The 5287-nt window shown below is 39.8% G+C and overlaps 1 long non-coding RNA gene across 2 annotated transcripts; it reads left to right on the forward strand.

Moving 5' to 3' along the window:
- The first annotated feature begins 956 nt into the window (after positions 1-956).
- On the forward strand, positions 957-4272 carry LOC135161162 (uncharacterized). 2 transcript variants are annotated; one of them, XR_010298709.1, is made up of 4 exons: positions 957-1182; positions 1264-1762; positions 1825-2080; positions 2764-4272. It is a non-coding gene; the product is annotated as an uncharacterized LOC135161162 (long non-coding RNA). The 2 variants fall into 2 exon arrangements; XR_010298708.1 differs by having other exon boundaries at positions 1264-2080.
- Positions 4273-5287: the final 1015 nt, after the last annotated feature.

Raw genomic sequence — 5287 nt, forward strand, 5'->3', positions numbered from 1 at the left:
CCGAAATAACATGAGGATGACGTTTCATGAACATTGAATGGCCAGGTGAGCGAGGAAGTTTGAATTCAGTCCATCGCCAAAAACCCGCGTCTTTTGCAGTTTAGTTGAATCTCGAGAACGGCTTTCCTCATGCGTTTACCCGAGTTTTGGCATTAGCCACGATTATCATATTTTCGTTGGGGATCTACCGGCCATAAATTTGATCTCGTTATCTCATTTATGGGGATGGTTATACCAGTGGTAGAAAGAGAGATGAGTGGAAAGAAACGCTGCAAAATTCAGAATTTTTTTTCCCGACTGGGCGCGCGCTTTTCTCCCTCTCTCTCTCTCTCCCTCCTTTTTACCCCCAGTGTGCAACTTTTGGACCACATGGGCATGAGGTGAGTGCGGAAAAGACAGAAACACCGAACGAGTCGCATGATGTATGACCCCGTCTTGTCTCCGAGTCTCTGTCTGTGTCCGCATCAAGTTTATATCGCGGTAATCAAATCGCCCGCCATAAATTTTACGCGGGAGACCGCACTCATGCGCGCGCAGTTATGCGAATGGTTGACTTCTCAAAAAAGGTGAGAGAGAGGGTGGAATTGCAGATATTCACGAGGAAATTGGTGGAATCAAGAGGCTCGTCGTGCGCCAACATCTGCCCCCACTTGAGATTTCTTTATTAGATGGCGTCAATGGACATTTAAAATTTTCCCGAGGGGCTACTCACTCCCAAATTGAGTGACACCAAAACTTCCTTTTGAGTTGACTTGCAATAAAAATAAAGTCATTGATACCACAACAAATATGATTCAAGAGAATAATGATAATTGTCATTATTAAACTCTTTATTGCTAAATTGATAACTTATGTACTACAAATGTAAAGCACATACATATACATATATATGTATATATGACGCGATGTCGAATCCCGAAAAAAATGTTGTTAGAAAGGGGATTTTTTTTGTTCGGCTAAGCATTTGATATATAGACGGTATTTGATTCTACTGACTGAAAGCGATTTCAGTGACTTGTGTTGATTTTCAATCAACTTCTAATTGATTTCAGCATCGAGTGATACCATGACTTCAAGAGTGGGTAGCCCCTCGATTTTTGTCAGCAATGACGAATAATTGGGAGGACCCAGCGATGGGCGGTTTTGAATTAATGGCATCGGTAGAGGCGTGAATAACCACTGGTAAGATTTTTATTCAGCAATAAATTTGGTTCGTTGAATATGTACCAAAACAACCACCACTCCTAATACAAAATTCTGCAGGTTGAGTCACTCATGGGTCACACCCAGGACCAACACACCCAAGGGGAATAATGCAGAGTTGATCCTCTTCCTCGTGGCCTGAGTATTCCACCGGAAGTCTACACTTGGAGGTCCCTATGCCATTCACAAAGAGCTTCGATTGCTCGTGGTGCCTCTTCACTGGTTCGAGCATGGAACCAAGGGAGGGAGGCAAAAATGCGCCCACGAGCATCATCAACCAACATTCTGCCCATATTTCATTCTTTGATTTTGGCGCACAAACGTATCCTTTACTAATGACGACTACAAGACTGAACCCCGAACAGAGAGATCGTGGGCGACCTGGTCCTCTAATACGCCGGCTGGGGTGAGGTCGAAATAAAAAATGGAAAGTTAAATACGAATATACAAGGGACAGAAAATACCTGCTGAGGGCGAGGGAGGTGGAGGAGGCGTGTCCAGAAGGCTGAGGCGCCACAAATAATTTCAATATTTATAACTTATTGTCTTGAATTTATTCGTAAGTATCTCCAACGAGCTGAAAATGTTATTCCCAATGGATTTTTGTTACTTCTACCCCAGGAAGACGAATTAATTCCACCACCGAAAGGGACGACTTTCTTGTCTCACCGGTGAAGATTTATCAGCAGATCGTATTACAACGTCAAGGTCGACAATTCCAGGAGAGCCTTAACCAGAGAACATGTACATACACATACCTGGTGCATGGTATTCTCGATTGCCGGAGGTACTGAGGGTTATAAATCATAATTAGGCTTCGACCAGTAGCCACTAAGTGCCAACCTAAACCCATTAAAATGGCAACAATGCAATTGAGGTGAGAGGGCAAGACGTTATTACGTGACTCTGGGTCAGATGTGAATATTGCTGATTTAATTTGCCTTTCAATACTGTCATAAATCATTGGGAAAATTTCAAGGGGACAAATAACTATCCTTCTCATTGCCAGGAGAAGCATTGCAATTTATGAAATTTAACTTTCGATTATTTTCGGTTATATCGATTAATTCTGATGCAAAAATACTTTTTTTTCGTGTTTATTTTTTTAATACCGAGTTTTTAGAATCGATTGACAATTATTATTGAAAGGAAAAGTACTATTTTATTTCTCGCCTGCTTTTCAGAAGTTCAATTCTATCATTCCCAAATGAAGTTTAGTCACATGCTAATAAAAATTCTGATAGATAAATGAAACCCTTAACACCTCACCTCAACAATTTTCAATAATCAATTTGAAAAATCCGATTTCTAATACTTGAAAAAATCATTTTCGAGGAATTGTTTGACAACGGACCTCCATTAGAGGTAATTTTAGTATCGAATTGGCATAATGAAAGAAATCACAAAAATTTTGCACACGCTGAGAGAAAAATATAGTTAGTCAATTAAATATCCCTTTGACAGGAATTGAAAGCGAATTTTCCAGTGGACATTCAGTGGGATTTTGTTTATCCTAAACGAATACAATTGGGAAATTATTATACTTTTCTCTCACTGCAGATGAGAATTATCGTTGCCCAGATTTGGACAATAGATAGTCCGTAAATCCAACGTGAGGAAAGGTGATCACAATCGATAACAAGATTTCAAGCGTGATGTTACTGAGTTGAGGAGCGATTAGTCGAGTCATGGCTCCTCGCCCACGTGAGATAAAGGCAAGAGCCAAGTGGTGAATCCTGAATAAGATTCGTGACAGTGAATAAACAAAATAGTGACGAAGCAGAGTTCAGGGGCATCAACAGCTTGAATAAATGGCTGAAAATGACGAGGCTCCTGTGGACATCGGTTAGCTGCAGCTGATCAGTGAATGCAACAAATGTGATTGTTATTCTCCCGTCCTTTTCTATAAACTGTCGAGACTGGATATTGACGATAACAACGGTAGCCAGAAGATTCACAGTCATTATTGATAATTGCAGTTTGGTTTGGGGAAATGCAATTAGACGGACGAAAGATTGGAAGACCGGCTGATTGAGAGGCGCCCCTGGAGTTTACCTATGATGATATTAAAGATTTTTCAATTCAGTTGGAAGGAACTGCGAGGAACTGTTGAATTTAGTTTGTATATTCCTCTGTCATAAGGATTTCTCCAGGGCCAATCAGCCTTTATTACCGGTAGCCAGTCTAGTAATCATCATAATGATGGATAATGTCCGGTGGATAATGTTACGTTAACAGTAGCTGTGTATTTAACTCTTTGATTTTTTTCTGTAATTATATACATTCATTGATTATCGAATGCATTGGGAATATCGGAACTGTTCTACTTGGAAGTTTCTTTCTATTATTGAAGCGTGAAATTGACGATTCGAGTCGTGATAAAGACCGGATAATCGTTCATTTACCGCCGGCGTCATCGATTGATTTCATACGCTTCGTTTCTTCAGGCCTTGAAAAAAATCAACCCACATAAAAAAATAAAATAAACTACGTTTTGACAGACGTTTGACGATATTTTGATATCTGATAATATTTTTTCAACCCTAAGGTCGATTAATTTGTTTTTTACCGTCGATGTATCGCTACATAATTGAGAATCGATCAATTTATGAAGGCAATTGACTGAGTGATTCTTTTATAATTCGTAAGTCTCATGCGAAGGAATACAAACAATAATGTAATAATATTTTGAGAGAAGACCAGTAATTTGATAAAAAAAATTCTTAGTAAATTGTTGTTATGTAATTGTAATTGACAGGGGTGCATTCGTAATGTCCGTTGACCGCCATTTATGGTTGTGAAATGATGAACTACTTTTAAATCATAATTTCGGATGATTTTGAGCGTAATGTCCACTTCAACTCCAATCGTAAAATACGACTCAATAAACGCAACATACATTTAGCTTTTTCTGGGCCCATTGAGCAATCGATGATCCAAAATTATGGTTTGTCAATGGAGAAAACTCGGTATGAATAAAAGAATGGTAATGAGAGGGGAAGAAAAATCCAAACTGCGCATCGAAATTCATTGATTGCAGACAAGCCAAGAGGGCTTCGTCGATTTCCACTCGAGAAAGTACTGGGGACGAGTAATTTCGAGTGGAAAGAATATCTCGAAGGACCACCAGAGCCGTGACCACCGGGCCAGTGGTGTGGGGCATAAGGTTTTCTGTATAGGCACTTGAGGCCACCGATCTGAGTTCCGAAGAAACAAGAATTGAAGATTCATCTTTCGAAGTACTACACTCGAGTATCGACGTCTCTCACGAATTTACCAAAGCCCACTTGAACAATCCCTTCAGAGTACTCAGTGAAAGAGCCGAGAGCATACAATCGGCTCAAGTATACCGAGTTTGAAAAATCCAAACATCGAATCAATGAAATAATTAATCATTCAGGAAGCACGGATCAGGCAACGAGACATTGACAAATATTCAATGGAGATCATCAATTAGAATAGCCCTGAAATAACTTGAAATCGAGGTGTGAAAGAAAGGACACTGAAACCATTGAACCTGTCGTAAACCATTAGTCGCGGAAAATAGGTACATCACCGATGCCTCAAAATGTCGACGAAAACCTGTAAAACCTGCGTCCAGTTTCAAGCCCCCGGAGAGATCTATTAGCAGGCGGTTATAAATGATCTCGTCGTCTGGGGCGATGTCACGGCTCCGTTGAAAGGAAATTGACTACTCATGCTGGCTCAAAAGTGCCACTGCACAACACCGGAAATCGAGAATACATTCCCCCTCCACAAATCCCAATCCATTAGTACCACCAAAACGACAAAATACCTTAAATTTGTTTCTAATTACTGTCCCAAAACATCCAATTATAGGGGTGATTGATGGTGACTCTAAGAAATCAATAAATCGACTGTTTACTCGCACAGAGTTGGGCCGCTGAGGAGATGTCTGTGAGAGTTTTGTTTTTATTTATTTTACTAACTCTATTTTACACTTGAAAAATTATAATATTACTAAAAACTGAATTAATGAGATAGCTAACTTGAAATAAAATTGACTAACAATCACCGTGTAAGGTACGATAGAGAGCGATAGCGAAAGAACTGTCGAAAAATA

Source organism: Diachasmimorpha longicaudata, chromosome 4, assembly GCF_034640455.1.
Source record: "Diachasmimorpha longicaudata isolate KC_UGA_2023 chromosome 4, iyDiaLong2, whole genome shotgun sequence".
In the NCBI taxonomy this organism is placed as follows: Eukaryota; Metazoa; Arthropoda; class Insecta; order Hymenoptera; family Braconidae; genus Diachasmimorpha; species Diachasmimorpha longicaudata.